This window comes from Chrysemys picta, chromosome 2, assembly GCF_011386835.1.
Source record: "Chrysemys picta bellii isolate R12L10 chromosome 2, ASM1138683v2, whole genome shotgun sequence".
Classification (NCBI taxonomy): Eukaryota; Metazoa; Chordata; order Testudines; family Emydidae; genus Chrysemys; species Chrysemys picta.
The window spans coordinates 2,689,577-2,707,483 of NC_088792.1; positions in this window are offsets into that span (position 1 = coordinate 2,689,577).

Sequence of the window (17,907 nt, forward strand, 5' to 3'; positions counted from 1 at the left end):
GGAGTCAGGGCAGGGGGTTGGAGGTGTGGGGGGCTCAGGACAGTGGGTTGGGTGTATGAGAGGGCTCAGGGCAGAGGGGTGTGGGAGGGGTAAGAGTTCTGGTCTTGGGGTGTGGTGTCTGGGGTGGGGCTGGGGATGAGGGGTTCAGGGTTTGGGGAATCTGGCCCTGGGTGGGGGGTTGAGGTTCAGGGGATGAGGGCTCTGAGCTGGGGCTACAGGATCTAGTGTGCAGGAGAGGGCTCTGGGTTTGGGGGGCTCAGGGCAGGAGGTTGGGGTGCAAGGGGGTGAGGGCTCTGGGCTGGGGATGCAGACTCTGGGGTGGGCCCATGGATGAAGGGTTTGGGATGCAAAAGGGGGCTTCAGGTTTGGGGATGGGGTCAGAGCTGGGAGTTGGGGTGCAGGAGAAGGTACAGGCTCTGGGCTGGGGGTGAGGGCTTTGGGGTGGGGCCAAGGACGAGGGCTTTGTGGTGCAGGAGGGGGGTCTGGGTTTGGGGACCTGAGGGCTGGGGCAGGGGTTGGGGCTTGGGCTTACCTTGGGCAGCTCCCAGTCAGTGGCACTAAGGCAGGCTGCTTGTCTGTCTTGGCTCCGTGCTGTGCCCTGGAAGAAGCCAGCAGGTCTGGTTCCTAGGCAGGGGATGTGGGGCAGGAGGGTCCACGGCGCACATGCTGCTCTTGCCCACAAGCACCACCTCCCCAGACCCCATTGGCCAGTTCCCAGCCCCCCGCCCTGGTGTCACTGGACTACAGAAGAAGAAGCCTCATCTGCTTCCAAATCCCCTGTAGTAGTGGGAGCTCTGCTTCTAGCTCCCCGGCCCCAGCACAGCCACTACTTGGCGAACCGTTACGTGGCATCCAGAGCTCTGCTCCGAGCTGGCCACTTTCTTATCCGTATGGACTTCTGGTGTAAGCAGAGTCTGAATGAGATCTCCCTGGCCATCTGGTGAGCTGTGGAAAAGGACTTCAGGGGCTAATCTCATTTGCAAGGGCACACCCACCCTGCCTGGGTGCTCAGCATGATGGGATTGCTGGCCTAAATGGTCACTTATAGCTGATATGAGATCCCCAGTCTCCTTGTTATTGGGGCAGGGGTAATAAAGGGTTGTCATCCTGGTTGTGTGAATGGAGGACAACAGAACTTTACTTGACATTTTCCAATGGAGGGACTCACCCTCAACTGAACAGCACTCACTAGGCATGGGATATGGGTTCCAAGGCTCAGTGAGTTGAGCTCTGGTCAAGTGTAGATAGTCTCTTGGTCTATCCAAGGCTGTGATCAAGTGTCTTGATGTTTTTGGTCTTTTGGCCTCAAGATGAAAATCTTGCCTTTGTTTCTGGGACCCTGAAGTGAAAAAATTCTCTAAGTTATATCTGTTCTTATCAGACAGCTCTGTGTTCTTGGGGAATAAGGGTGCAATATCCAGCCTGACTCATGAAAAACACCCCCTGCCCCTGCATAAACCAAACCCCATCAGAGGAAAAAAACTTATGAAGAGCAGTGAAGGGTGCTGGGAACACACCTAGACCCCTCCTGACAAGGGTGACAAGATTAAGACATCTCCATTAGCATACAGAATGGAGAGCAGAAACAACTCCCCTAGCCTCATCTGCATGGAAGATGGGACAGGAAGACATCTCAGTTTACATATAGAATGGAGAACAGAGAACCACACTGAATTCTGGGACCAGAAAAAGCAGGGAAGCACTGCATCCTGGGAATCTCCGCACCAGATGCTAATGAACCTATGTCTGCACACACCCAGCTCAGCAGTTATCAGACCAATTCTAGTAATGATTCCTTAATTGATATCCAAATACTGAAGCAGCCTAGTTGCATTGTGAGCTCCCTGGAAGAAAACACCACCCATAGCCAAGAGTGATCAGCTCCTATTGTCTAGTCTAAAGAAAACCCTTGAGTCATCAGTTTACCTATAAACAAATCTAGTGTTTTCCCTTGAACAATTGTATTTTCTCTACAAAAATCCATACTCATCCTCTAGTCAGGGTTCTGATACTTAGATCCAAACTCTGCATCAGTTCCACTGGAACTCCATCTTCTTCTGATTGATCATGCTGGGGGCTCTGCCTATCTCCAGCATTCAGGACCCTCCGCTACCACCATCACCTGGGAACCCGGACTGGTTCAAGCCTCATGGAGTGCGTGAGATCCCCCTTTTCTCTCTCTCTGTTTTCCTTTCTACCTTAGGTATTAACCTTTAATAATGTACGTTATGTTGGTTTAGCTCTCCTTGTGTAGTTATCACTATTATTCAATAAATAACTTTTATGGTTAACTTGGTTGCTTCTCTCTCTCTTGCTGAACTTTACTCATTTGTGTTTTTAGCTTCCTACATTCACTCTACAGCAACGCTTCTTTTACCTAAGCTAAAGATCCCTGCACCGCCAAAAATACTGTGGGGTTTGCTCATCAAGTAGGTTACTGCCAGTACAATTGTGATGTGAGAGTGGGGATAGGGATGTGCTGAATCTGGGATGCATAAGGGTAACAGCTTGAAAGTGCTGCTTGACCCAGTCCAGGGAGCCCACGGATATATAAGGAGAGTCAGCTTGAAAGTGCTGGTTTCTCCAGCCCGGTGAGTCCAGAGACATACAAGGGGTCAGCTTGACAGTGCTGATTGACCCAGTCCGCTCAGACATGCTCTGTTAATGTGTGTGTGTGTGTGTGTTTTTATCCAGTTCTGGGGCTGGAGAAACCCAGCCCTAGGGAACCTAGGTCTTGCAGGGTAGCTCCATTGAGAGGGGAGTTGCAGAAGGGAGAAGCAGAGCTCCATATGAAAACACAAGTGACACAAGCAGTACATTGATAGGTTTACAGAATCCCCTTCCCAGAAGAGTAACCCGAATAAATGAGCATACCCCAAAGTAATGGGCAAATCTGGTAACAAATTGGTGGAGAATGCGGGCAGCACGTGACCCTAATCATGTGGTAATTGTTGAGTAGTTGCTGTGGAGTAGGGAAACTGAGGCACCAAGCTGAGTAAGCTTTCTTTCTTTTCCTTTTTCAGACCAAGCTCCTTTAGCAAGGTCTCTCTCTCATAGACTATTTGGTAACCTTCTGTTAAGAATTGTGCTTAGAATAATTAGAACTGTAAATTCTAATAGAATTAGAACTGTAAATTAAGGAGTTAAGAGTAGTGCCTTCAACGTAAAGGTGTTAGAAAGAGCTGTTGGTGGGGATCATTAGTGAAATAAGGAAATAGAGATGGCTAAAAAAGACATTTTTGCTGCTCGCTTGAGACAGGAGAAAACCAACAAGTTAGAGATATGGGTAATGAAGAAGGGAAAATGCCCCTGGGAGAGGGGGTGTTTTAAGGGTGAGAATCCCCTGACTGAAGCTAGTCTGAGCTTTGAACAGTATTGCACAACCTTTAAGCCATGTGGTAGTGCAAAGGATGCAGCTCCCGTATGGGCATTATTTTATGCATGCTTGGACACGGGTGAAATGGTAAAGAGAGGGCAGGAATTAGAGCTTGAGAAAAAGCAGTTGCAACAGCATTTGAACAAATGTGAGACAGACAAGTGTGAATTGATAGCAGAAAAGCTCTGAATGGTGACTGTACTTAGAATCATAGAATATCAGGGTTGGAAGGGACCTCAGGAGGTCATCTAGTCCAACCCCCTGCTCAAAGCAGGACCTAATCCCAACTAAATCATCCCAGCCAGGGCTTTGTCAAGCCTGACCTTAAAAACCTCTAAGGAAGGAGATTCCACCACCTCCCTAGGTAACCCATTCCAGTGCTTTACCACCCTCCTAGTGAAAAAGTTGTTGCTAATATCCAATCTAACTCCCCCCCCCGCACTGCAACTTGAGACCATTACTCCTTGTTCTGTCATCTGGTACCATTGAGAACAGTCTAGATCCATCCTCTTTGGAACCCCCTTTCAGGTAGTTGAAAGCAGCTATCAAATCCCCACTCATTCTTCTCTTCTGCAGACTAAACAATCCCAATTCCCTCAGCCTCTCCTCATAAGTCATGTGCTCCAGCCCCCTAATCATTTTTGTTGCCCTCCGCTGGACTCTTTCCAAATTTTCCACATCCTTCTTGTAGTGTGGGGCTCAAAACTGGACACAGTACTCCAGGTGAGACCTCACCAATGTTGAATAGAGGGGAAGGATCACATCCCTTGATCTGCTGGCAATGCCCCTACTTATACAGCCCAAAATACCATTATCCTTCTTGGCAACAAGGGCACACTGCTGACTCATATCCAGCTTCTCGTCCACGGTAACCCCTAAGTCATTTTCTGCAGAACTGCTGCCTAGCCACTCGGTCCCTAGTCTGTAACAGTGCATGGGGTTCTTCCATCCTAAGTGCAGGACTCTGCACTTGTCCTTGTTGAACCTCATCAGGTTTTTTTTGGCCCAATCCTCTAATTTGTCTAGGTCCCTCTGTATCCTATCCCTACCCTCCAGCGTATCTACCGCTCCTCCCAGCTTAGTGTCATCTGCAAACTTGCTGAAAGTGCAGTCCACGCCATCCTCCAGATCATTAATGAAGATATTGAATAAACCGGCTCCAGGACCGAGCTTTGGGGCATTCCGCTTGAAACCGGCTGCCAACTAGACATGGAGCCGTTGATCACTACCCGTTGAGCCCGACAATCTAGCCAGCTTTCTATCCACCTTATAGTCCATTCATCCAGCCCATACTTCTTTAACTTGGCAGCAAGAATACTGTGGGAGACCGTATCAAAAGCTTTGCTAAAGTCAAGGAATAACACATCCCACTGCTTTCCCTTCATCCACAGACCGAGTTATCTCCTCATAGAAGGCAATTAGGTTAGTCAGGCATAACTTGCCCTTGGTGAATCCATGCTGACTGTTCCTGATCACTTTCCTCTCCTTTAACTGCTTCAGAATTGATTCCTTGAGGACCTGCTCCATGATTTTTCCAGGGACTGAGGTGAAGCTGACTGGCCTGTAGTTCCCTGGATCCTCCTTCTTCCCTTTTTTAAAAATGGGCACTACATTATTCTTTTTCCAGTCATCCGGGACCTCCCCCGATCGCCATGAGTTTTCAAAGATAATGGCTAATGGCTCTGCAGTAACATCCGCCAACTCCTTTAGCACCCTCGGATGCAGTGCATCCGGCCCCATGGACTTGTGCACGTCCAGTTTTTCTAAATAGTCCCGAATCACTTCTTTCTCCACAGAGGGCTGGTCACCTTCTCCCCATACTGTGCTGCCCAGTGCAGCAGTCTGGGAGCTGACCTTGTTCGTGAAGACAGAGGCAAAAAAAGTATTGAGTACATTAGCTTTTTCCACGTCCTCTGTCACTAGGTTGCCTCCCTCATTCAGTAAGGGGCCCACACTTTCCTTGACTTTCTTCTTGTTGCCAGCATACCTGAAGAAACCCTTCTTGTTACTCTTAACATCTCTTGCTAGCTGCAACTCCAAGTGTGATTTGGCCTTCCTGATTTCACTCCTGCATGCCTGAGCAATATTTTTATACTCCTCCCTGGTCATTTGTCCAATCTTCCACTTCTTGTAAGCTTCTCTTTTGCGTTTAAGATCAGCAAGGATTTCACTGTTTAGCCAAGCTGGTCACCGGCCATATTTACTATTCCTTCTACACATCGGGATGTTTTTTTCCTGCAACCTCAATAAGGATTCTTTAAAATACAGCCAGCTCTCCTGGACCCCTTTGCCCTTCATGTTATTCTCCCAGGGGATCCTGCCCATCTGTTCCCTTAGGGAGTCAGTCTGCTTTTCTGAAGTCCAGGGTCCGTATTCTGCTGCTCTCCTTTCTTCCTTGTGTCAGGATCCTGAACTCGACCATCTCATGGTCACTGCCTCCCAGGTTCCCATCCACTTTTGCTTCCCCTACTAATTCTTCCCGGTTTGTGTGCAGGGTTGGAGCCCCGTACCATGGTTCTGACTCAACACAATCCCCAGCCTCCCTCCCCTCTTTAGTTGCCAATTGCAGCACAAATGGTCTTTCCATCCGGGGATATGCTAGGGCTGGGGCTTGGGCTAAGAACATAAGAACTGCCAGACTGGGTCAGACCAAGGGTCCATCTGGCCCAGTATCCTGTCTTCCGACAGTGGCCAATGCCAGCGGGAATGAACAGAACAGGGAATCATCAAGTGATCCATCCCCTGTCGCCCATTCCCAGCGTCTGGCAAAGGCTTTGGCTTGGTCTACACTAAACCCCCAAATCGAACTAAGGTACGCAACTTCAGCTACGTGAATAACGTAGCTGAAGTCGACATACCTTAGTTCGAACTTACCCCCGTCCAGACCCGGCAGGCAGGCTCCCCCGTCGACTCCGCGTACTCCTCGCGGCGAGCAGGATTACCGGAGTCGACGGGGAGCACTTCTGAGTTCGATTTATCGCGTCCAGACTAGACGCGATAAATCGAACCCAGAAGTTCGATTGCCTGCCGCCGAACCAGCGCGGTAAGTATAGACAAGCCCTTTCTTTAACTGGACCATGGGAGCCCCGTTCCACTCTGCTCCCTCCTTTAATAGTCCATGAAGCGGGGCTGCATTTTCTTAAAACCCTGTAATAAAAGCTCAGGGAAAATGAACCATTCCCAGGAACGATCTGAGCACAGTTTACCTCTGTGGGGGCTGGTAATTTAAATATCAGTTTAACTCTCTGTTCATCAGGAGAGCGCCCCTCTTGTCCCAGGGTTACTCCAAGATAATTTACCTGCTGGGAACACAACTGGCTTTCTTTGGGCTCACCTTAAACCCAGTTTTCTTAATCTTTTGTAACACATTGCTCAATTCCTCCAGCATCTCTTTCCTGGTCTGAGTGCAGATCAGGATGTAACTTGTTGAAATTTCTACCAGTTCCCACATTTTATCTATATTATGCTATCTGGCGTCTGAGGTTTCCTGTTGTTTTTCACATCTTCCACTTCCTCTTCTGCTCAGCTCCTGCACAGGCCTTTGATTCTGGTTTTATGGTTTGGGTTTTTTTGGCTTTTAACCTTCAGGAACCAGTATAACAGCATGATCACACTGTGGGCTGCTTTATCCTTGTGGATGAGTTGCTTCCAGCTGTCACCGTGCCTCAGTGGGTCACAGCTGAGGATGCCAAATTCAGGATAAACTGCTAAGAAATAGGGCGGACTCACCCCAGACTGGTGGTTATTCTACCATTAGATAATGTTTTCACCCCTCAGCTCAGAGAGAGCCATACTAAGCCAGTAAGAAAGCACACTTCTGTCTTACCACACTTGTTATTAAGAAGTTAAAAATGCAGTCTCCTTAGGCACTCCAGCACTTATATCACCACCCAAACACTAGAATTTAGGATGAGTGGCTGCTCTTAACAAGCAGGACGGAAACAATGCTACCACCACTGATTTCAACTCTGATTAACCATTTAACATAACAAAGTGATTCTTAAAAGAACCTATTTTGTCTATTCTTTGAAAGAGTACAGGTTACACCAGTCTAGGGAGAATACTTAAGGAAGAGTCCACCCTGACACACCACACCTACTGTCACAGGGCTCTGGCATTCAAGCCCCTGGCTTAATGAGGTCCTTTCCACTGAGGGTGACCCCCTCATTTGGGACAGATTACGCACTATAATTCCTAGAATAATTACAACATTGGTAACAGCATTTCACCTGGCATTCAGTACTAGAGTGATTTCTGACCCAACACCAGCCAAAGTTGATTACTTTGAGCAAAATTCCGCTCTACCTGCTGAATATCTAAACAGAGCAGGAGCAAACTGTATTTACATTGTGACCGGTTGGATTACAGAAACCCCCCTTGGGAGCTGCCATCCGATGTACCAAGACTACTTTTACCCCTGCTTTTTTTTGCCAGCTTAGGACTTTAGCACCCTGTTTTGCTGAGCCAGACACTTTCGTCTGCTCCAACAAAGACCCAGGGTCTGAATTACTTGCCCCAAAGCTGCAGGCTTTACTGAAAACAGCTTACAGCTAACTTAGCAAGACAGGAGTGGAGGGGGGCCTGTTCTGGCAGGAGGGGGTTCTCTGTGGTATCCCAGCTCATCAAGCGATGGTCTCAAGGAAAGATAAATGGAAAATGATGTGTAATTTGCCCGGGAAAAGACTGCCCTGGAAAAAGAAAAGGCTGCCCACCAGCAAACCCTGGACTTAAAAGACAAAGCAATTAAAACCCAAAAGCATAAACTGGCTGTAATGGAGTGGAAGAGGTGCCCAGAGACATGTATCCTGGAGCTGAAATTTGGGGTCCTGGTGACTGCTGCGGTGGGAACAAATCCCAAGGACTCTAGCTGGAAGCAAACCCAACCTGAATGAAAGGGGGCGGGGGATTTTGCTGGCCAGAGAAAGGTCTGTCATAGCTGGTAGCTGTGAGCCTACAGCTGGATCAGGGTCTCTTTCCCTTTTGGGGGACACAGGAGTGTCTGCCCCATAGGGGAGCCCAAAAACAAATTTTAGGTATACTGCCTCCGCCATGGTTAGTGTCCAAGTCTCTGGCAGTATGCTCAGCAAGACAGGGTGCTGAAGTCATGAGCTGGCAGGGAAGGCAGGGGTAGAAGTAGTCTTGGCACATCGGGTGGCAGCTCCCAAGGGGGTTTCTGTGATCCAACCGTCACATACATAAACACACCCACAGTCTCTCCCCCACCCAGGACATCAGATGAAGCTGCCAACAGGGGCATAACCTGTCCCTCTCTTCAGGGATGGGTTTATTTTTAAAAACCACAGTCCAACATGTACTTGCTGCCTGTCACTTTTCCCAAATCCTTTCCCTGACCTGCTGGTGCTGTTGTGATTTGGAGTGGGAAGGTTCAGCAAGGACCTGGAGCTCCTGTTCGGTCAGAGGGAACCTCACAGTGGATGCAGCCATGAGGGAGTGGTCTGGAGAGTAAAAGAGAGAAGGCTACTAGAACATGGGCTGCTGGAGTTGGGGTTTGGCATGGTACGTCTTTAGCAGGGGACAGGCGATTGAGGACAAGTGAGGGCACTGGATAGAGAGAGGGATAGAAGTGGTGCTCTATTTTGAAGCACGTGGAGGAGAGGATTGGGAACAGTCAGCATGGATTCACCAAGGGCAAGTCATGCCTGATCAACCTGATTTCCTTCTATGATGAGATAACTGGCTCTGTGGATATGGGGAAAACACTGGATGTGATATACCTTGACTTTAGCAAAGCTTTCGATATGGTCTCCCTCTTGCCAGCAAGTTAAAGAAGTATGGATTGGATGAATGGACTATAAGGTGGACAGAAAGCTGGCTAGATTGTCGGGGTCAGTGGGTAGTGATCAATGGCTCCATGTCTAGTTGGCAGCCGGTATCAAGCGAAGGGCCCCAGGGATCGGTCCTGGGGCCAGTTTTGTTCAATATCTTAATTCAAAGGTCTCAGTGGGGCTTTACACTTATCCTGGGCCTTTCCCACCCTCTGGCAGGAGTCACAGGTCCTGCAATACTGTCAGATAGCGTCAAAGACCCCGGGCCAGTACAAGTTCTGCAGCAGCCTCTGCCTGGTGCGCCGGATGCCCTGATGCCCCGAAAGGGGGATATCGTGGGCCAAGAACAACTGTTTGCGGCCGTACCTCTGGGGAACCACCAGCTGCCTCCCGACTTTCCAAGATTCAGTTCACCCTGAACCAGTCCATTCCCGGTACAGGAATCCCCTTTCCCACAGGAATCGCTCCCAGCGGTCCTCCCCCTGGGATCCTGCACTGTCGTGGCTAGCCAGGGCCCTCAGTTTCTCCAGGGAGGGATCCACCTGCAGCTCCATTTGGAATTCAGCTGCTGGGTCCGTGGCTACAGCCCTGGCTGGTGGCGCCTCAGTTTCCCCACCCTGGGTCGGAGGCTCCGGCCCAGCCCTGTCGAGCCCTACCCTCGGCGCTTCAGCCCCCCTCCCCCCCCTCGGGAGGTCCTGTGCCCCTCGCTGGCTCTGGCTCCGGGTAAGGACCAGGGCGCTATGAGTGTCATCTGGCCAGTTCTCCAAGTCATTACCCATTAGCACCTCGGTAGGCAGGTGGTCGTGCACCCCAACCTCTTTGGGTCCCTCCTTAGCCCCCCCATTTCAGGTGTATCCTCGCTACAGGCACCTTGACGGGGGGCCCAAACACTCCCCTCAGGGTCAGGTAGGCATCAGGCACTAGCTGGTCTGGGTCCACCACTTCGGACCGTGCCAGCGTCACCTCTGCATCCGTGTCCCAGAACCCCTGGACACGTCTTCCCCCCACCTCAATGGGGATGATGTGGCGATTGTTCCCCAGGGCCTGTCCCACGCTCACCCGGAGGATTGGGTATGGGTGATCTGGACCTGGGGCCCCGCCTTCCCCTGATGGCCTGGCCTGGCAGTCCCCTCCCCCTGGCACAGCCCTCTCGACTGCAGCCCCTGGGCCCGGCGGTGCCCCCTCTCGGTGGGCTTCCACCTAGTTAACACCCCACAGGTTCTGCTTGGCTGCCATTTCCTTCATCTTCAGGCACTGTGCCACCTTGTGCCCCTTTTGGCCACAGTAATTACACCTCATGTCCCTCAAGTCCCACGAGGGGGGTCACCCCACCCCGGCAGTCCCGGGCACCCCTGAGTTGGGCTTCCTGGAGTCCCACCTTTGAGAGGGCTCAGGGTGACTCCCCTTATGAGTCCCTGATGTGGGTCTCCCCCCTGTCCCCGATCTACTGTCCACGAACTCATCTGTATGACATCTGCCCTCCGGACCTTAAGATGTGGCTAGTGGACTGGAAGCCCAAAGATCCTCAGCTGGGCCTCTGGGTCACCCGGTCGCCAGGTCACCGGTCGCAAGGGGCCAAGAAGGGGCACAATCTGTGAGTCCGTGACAGCTGCCCATCGATATCTTTAGAGAGCTCGAGAATGAGCTCTGCTACTGTATATGGAGATAGGAGAAATGTTTTCACCAATATCAGCCTATCAGACATACAATCTCACTGACTTTAATAAAGCATTGTTTAATAAATTCACCATCAGCAAACGGCTTCCCATCCTTAGCAATCATTTCACTCATACAATAACTTGCCAAAACTGCTGACTCTGACTCTTCTCGCTTTCTGGAAAAGCTGCTGCTGCTTCGTTTTGTTATGCAGGAGCTGAGCAGAAGAGGAAGAGATGTGAAAAACCTCAGACTTGAGATAGCATAATATAGATAAAATGTGTGCACTGAGATTTTCAGCTTCCTTACGGTTTTATGACAGTCAGAGAGATTAGTATGAAACTGTGACCCCTAGTCCTTCCCTGTCAGCCTTGGGAACACACACTGGGTGTCCCAACAGGAAGCCTGCCCCATTGCTCCCCACCCTGAGAAGTTGTTCCCTCTGCCTCATCCTGGAAGCAGCTGAGTTCTGACCACTCCTCAGTCCCTCCACACCTCGTGCTTGGGACAAGGACTCTGCTATCCCAAGTGGCAGAATGCTTCTTGCTTCCCTCCCTTCAGCTCTCCCTCGGTGGCTGCCATCCTGATGTGCCACAATTGTTTCTTTCAGACAGGGCAGGGGAACCATCTTTCCTCCTCCTGGGCTATGTACAACTGGTCTATGGCGCTGTCCCCTTCTGGCATGAACCAAGAGCCAGAGAGCTGCCTCCATGTCTGCTCCCACCCTGGCAGCCATTCACAGCCCACTGGTTCCCCTCAGGCCTTTCCAATGGGTTCCTCACTTGCCCTCTACTTGACATTCTATCCTCTGGGTGACTTGCAGCCACCAGTCCAAGGTCCATTATGGCTGGCTGCAGGCTGCAGCCCCTGTGGCGAATATAGATAATCCTCCCATGGCTTCCACCACTTCTGTCCCTGTAGCAATGACTGATCTCCGCTAGAATCATAGAATCATAGAATATCAGGGTTGGAAGGGACCTCAGGAGGTCATCTAGTCCAACCCCCTGCTCAAAGCAGGACCAATTCCCAACTAAATCATCCCAGCCAGGGCTTTGTCAACCCTGACCTTAAAAACCTCTAAGGAAGGAGATTCCATCACCTCCCTAGGGAACCCATTCCAGTGCTTCACCATCCTCCTAGTGAAATAGTGTTTCCTAATATCCAACCTAAACCTCCTGCACTGCAACTTGAAACCATCACTCCTTGTTCTGTCATCTGCCAGCACTGAGAACAGTCTAGATCCATCCTCTTTGGAACCCCCATTTCAGGTAGGTGAAAGCAGCTATCAAATCCCGCCTCACTCTTCTCTTCTGCAGACTAAATAAGCCCAGTTCCTTCAACCTCTCCTCATAAGTCATATGTTCCAGACCCCTAATAATTTTTGTTGCCCTGCGCTGGACTCTCCAATTTATCCATTCCTTTCTTTAATGGGGGGGGCCAAAACTGGATGCAATAGTAAAGCTGTGGCCTCGCCAGCGCCAAATAGAGTGGAATAATCATTTCCCTTAATCTGCTGGCAATGCTCTTACTAATACAGCCCAGTATGCCGTTGGCTTTCTTGGCAACAAGGGCACACTGTTGACTCATCTCCAGCTTCTCATCCACTGTAATCCCCAGGTCCTTTGCAGCAGAACTATCGCTTAGCCAGTTGGTCCCCAGCCTCTAGCAGTGCATGGGATTCTTCCGTCCTAAATGCAGGACTCTGCACTTGTCCTTGTTGAACCTCAGATTTCTTTTGGCCCAATCCTCCAATTTGTCTATGTCACCCTATCCCTACTCTCCAGCCTATCTATCCGCTTCTCCCCCCCAGCTAAGTGTCATCTGCAAATTTGCTGAGGGTGAAATCCATCCCATCATCCAGATTATTAATGAAGATATTGAACAAAACCGGCCCCAGGACCGACCCCTGGGGCACTCCACTTGATACCGGCTGCCAACTAGACATCAAGCCGTTGATCACTATCCATTGAGCCCCACAATCTAGCCAGTTTTCTATCCACCTTATAGTCCATTTATCCAATCCATACTTTTTTAACTTGCTGGCAAGAATACTGTGGGAGACCATATCAAAACTTTGCTAAAGTCAAGGTATATCACATCCAGTGTTTTCCCCATAACAACAGACTCAGTTATCTCCTCATAGAAGACAATCAGGTTAGTCAGGCATGACTTGCCCTTGGTGAATCCATGTTGACTGTTCCCGATCAACTTCCTCTCCTCCAAGTGCTTCAAAATAGAGCACCACTTCTATTCCTCTCTCTGCCCAGTGCCCTCACTTGTCCTTCCCCAGGACTTCCTCAATCGCCTATCCCCTGCTAAAGACATCGCATGCCAAACCCCGACTCCAGCAGCCCATGTTCTAGTAGCCTTTTCTCTTTTACTTTCCAGACCACTCCCTCATGCATCCACTGTGAGGTTCCCTCTGAACCAACAGGAGCTCCGGGTCCCTGCTGAATCCTCCCACTCCAAACCACAGCAGCACCAGCAGGTCAGGAAAGGATCTGGGAAAAGGGCCAGGCAGCAGGTGTAAGTTTCTCTGTTTGACACATGTTGGACTCTTTTGATTTTTAAAAATAAACCCATCCCTGAAGAGAGGGACAGGTTATGCCCCTGTTGGCAGCTCCATCTGATGCCACGGTTGGTGATTTGGTGCACCAGCTTACATGTGGTGGTGATGCAGGTGTCATGTTCAGCCTGAAGGACGAATGTGATCAACAATAGCAGCAGCAGCTTTGAGACCTTTGAGTCTGTTTTGATGGGTTTTGGTTTTTTTATTTTTATTTTTTTAAGCTTTTAACCTTCAGGAACCAGTATCACACTATGATCACACTGTGGACCACTCTATCCTTGTGGATTAGTTGCTTCCAGCTGTCACCGTGCCTCAGTAGGTCATAGCTGAGGATGCCAAATTCAGGATAAACTGCTGAGAGATAGGATGGACTCACCCCAGACTGGTGGTTATTCTACCATTCAATATACTAAGCCAGTAAGAAAGCACACTTCTGTCTCACCACACTGGTTAATAAGAAGTTAAAAATGCAGTCTCCTTAGGCATTCCAGCACTTACATCACAACCCAGACACTAGAATTTAGGCTGAGTGGTTATTGAAAACCAATGTAATCAAATAAAGCAACGGTTCTCAAACAGTGGGTCAGGACCCCATTTTAGTGGGGGTCCCCAGGGCTGGCTTAGACTTGCTGGGGCCTGGGGCCAAAGGAAAAGCTCAAGCAACACAGCCCAGGGCCGAAGCCAAAGCCTGAGGGCTTCAGCCCTGGGCCGCAGGGCTCAGGTTATAGGCCCCCTGCCTGGGGATGAAGCTCTACCCCCCCCCACATGGGGTTGCCAACTCGATCGGACTGGACGGACCAGATGCCATTGCTGCAAATGGCGTCCGGTCCAACAGAGTTGGCAAACCTACCCCCGCCTATAGCGGTGAAGCTTGGACTTTGGCACTGTTCCCCCCCACCTGGGGTGGTGGGTTTGGGCAACTTCAGGCTTCGGTCCCCCCTCCTGGGGTCGTGTAGTGATTTTGTTGTCAGACGGGGGTCACAGTGCAACGAAGTTTGAGAACCTCTGAAGTAAAGAGTTCTTCCAATCTCAAAAAATCAGCCACGTAGCCAGGTCAATAGATAATCCAAATCTTACCCAATAATCACACCGTTGCCAATCCTTTAGGATCTAATTTGTAAAGGTTTATTTCTAAGAGAAAAGAAGGAGAGAGTTAAAATGGTCAAAGAAATCCTAAACATCCAATCATTGACTCATAGACTCATAGACTTTAAGGTCAGAAGGGACCATTATGATCATCTGGTCTGACCCCCTGCATGCTGCAGGCCATAAAACCGTCCCTACCCCTTCCCTGGACTCTGCTGTTGAAGTCCCCAATCCTGTTTTTAGTGACTGCAATCGGCAGAGACCCTCCTGCTAGAGATCCCTGCCCCATGCTGCGGAGGAAGGCGAAAAACCTCCAGAGGCTCAGCCAATCTGCCCTGGAGGAAAATTCCTTCCTGACCCCAAATGTGGCGATCAGTAAGACCCCGAGCATATAGGCAAGAGTCTCCAGCCCGACCCCGTTAGCCATTATACTATTTACCCACCATTGCTTGGCTTTCCTTGACTACTATGTTTTACCATTAAACCATTCCCTCCATAAACTTATCTAACTTTATCTTAAAACCGGACAGGTCCGTCGCCCCCACCGTTTCCCTCGGTAGGCCGTTCCAATATTTCACCCCTCTGACGGTCAGAAACCTTCGTCTAATTTCAAGTCTGAACTTCCCCACGGCCAGTTTGTATCCATTCGTTCTGGTATCCACGTTAGTACTAAGCTGGAATAATTCTTCTCCCTCCCTTGTATTAATCCCTCTAATATATTTAAAGATAGCAATCATATCCCCTCTCAGCCTTCGCTTTGTCAGACTAAACAACCCAAGCTCCTCTAGTCTCCTTTCGTACGACAGCTTTTCCATTCCTCTGATCATCCTAGTGGCCCTTCTCTGCACCCGTTCCAGTTTGAGTTCATCTTTTTTAAACATGGGAGACCAGAACTGCACACAGTACTCCAAATGAGGTCTCACCAGCGCCTTGTACAACGGAAGCAGGACCTCCTTATCCCTACTAGATATACCTCGCCTAATGCATCCCAAGACCGCATTGGCTTTTTTCACCGCCACGTCACATTGTCGACTCATAGTCATCCTGCGGTCTACAAGAACCCCTAGGTCCTTCTCCTCTTCCGTTACTTCTAACCAATGCGTCCCCATCTTGTAACTAAAATTGTTATTAGTCATCCCCAAATGCATCACCTTACACTTTTCACTATTAAATTTCATCCTATTTCTGATACTCCAATTCACAAGCTCATTCAAGTCTCCCTGCAGGATATCCCTGTCCTCCTCCGAATTTACAACGCCTCCCACCTTCGTATCATCCGCAAATTTTATCAGCCCACTCCTGCAATCGGTTCCGAGGTCAGTTATAAATAGATTAAATAAAATGGGTCCCAAAACCGAACCTTGAGGCACTCCACTAGTAACCTCCCTCCAACCCGACAGTTCACCCTTTAATACAACCCGCTGCATTCTCCCCAGTAACCAATTCCTTATCCACTTCTGGATTTTCATATCGATCCCCATGTTTTTCAGTTTAACCAATAATTCCTCATGGGGTACAGTATCAAACGCTTTACTGAAATCCAGGTATATTAGGTCCACCGCATTTCCCTTATCTAATAAATCCGTTACTTTCTCAAAGAAGGAGATCAGATTCGTTTGGCACGATCTGCCCTTCGTAAAACCATGTTGTAATTTATCGCAATTGCCACTACCCTCCAGGTCCTCAACTAGTTTCTCTTTCAGAATTTTCTCTAACACCTTGCACACTACAGATGTTAGACTAACAGGCCTGTAGTTACCCGGATCACTTTTTTTCCCTTTCTTGAAAATAGGAACCACATTAGCTATTCTCCAGTCTAACGGGACCACCCCCGAGTTTACAGATTCATTAAATATTATCGCTAACGGGCCTGCTATTTCCCGCGCCAATTCCTTCAATATTCTCGGATGTAGATCGTCCGGTCCTCCCGACTTAGCCCCATTAAGGCGTTCAAGTTTTGTTTCCACCTCGGATACGGTAATCCCCCATCCCGAATGCCCCTCTATAGTGGTGCTAGTATCCCTAATACCTTCATTGGCCTCATTAAACACCGATGCAAAATATTCATTAAGATATTGCGCCATGCCTAGATTGTCTTTAATCTCCTCTCCGGCAATAGACTTCAGAGGTCCCACTTCTTCTTTCTTTGCTCTCTTCCTATTTATGTGGCTGTAAAACCTCTTACTATTGCTTTTAATTCCCCTCGCTAGTTCCAACTCTACACGGCCTTTGGCCTTTCTCACTCTATCTCTACATTCTCTGACTTCACTTAGGTACATTTCCTTACTGATCCCTCCCCTCTTCCACTCTTTATACGCTTTCTGTTTTTTCCTAATCGCCCCTTTGAGTCGGTCGCTCATCCAGCTCGGTCTAAATCTCTTGCTTAGTAATCTTTTTCCCTTTTTTGGAATACAGGCCTCCGACAGCTCATGCATCTTTAACTTAAAGTAATCCCAGGCTTCTTCTGCTTTTAAATCCATTAATACGTTTGCCCAGTCCACTTCCCTTACCAGTCCCCTTAGTTTGTTAAAATTGGCCTTTTTAAAATTATAAACCCTAGTCTTTGATTTAATTCTGTTACTCCTTCCATGTATTTTAAACCGAATTAGCTCATGATCACTGGAGCCCAAATTGTCCCCTACTACCACTTCCTCAACAAGGTCCTCACTACTTGCCAGAATCAAATCTAAAATGGCCTCCCCCCTCGTCGGTTCAGTTACCACTTGATGGAGGAATTGATCAGCAAGCACTTCTAGGAACATCTGAGCCCTGTTATTGCTACTAGCGTTTGTTCCCCAATCTATATCAGGGAAGTTAAAGTCCCCCATAATTACACAGTTTCTGTTAGTAATTACTTCTCTAAACACATTAAATAGTTCCTTATCCATATCCTGCGTCGATCCCGGCGGTCTATAGCACACTCCAAGCACTATCCCCGGAGAGGCTCTAGTAGTCCTATTACCCAGTGTGAGTATTGCCCAGACAGACTCTGTGTTATCTAATCCATCCACTATTATTTCTTTACAGTTTATTTCACTATTGACATACAAGGCCACCCCCCCACCTTTACCTTTGTTCCGGTCTTTCCTAAACAGCGCATACCCCTCCATACCTATGTTCCAGTCTTGACTGCCATTCCACCACGTTTCCGTTATTCCTACGATATCCGGTTTCAGTTCCTGGACCAAGAGCTCCAATTCCTCCATTTTATTACCTAGGCTTCTGGCATTGGTGTATAAACACCCTAATGTATGTCGTTTAGCCCGTCTCCCATTAGCAGCACTATATGTTGCGGGCCTCCTTGTGTCCGTCCCCCCTGTCCTTCCTATGTCCAATCTCATCTCCCCGGCTATGTCTCCTCTCCTTTTACTCACCTTTTCCATACTGGAATCTGGCGTGGAGATTAACTGTGCATCTCCCAACCGTCTCCCCAA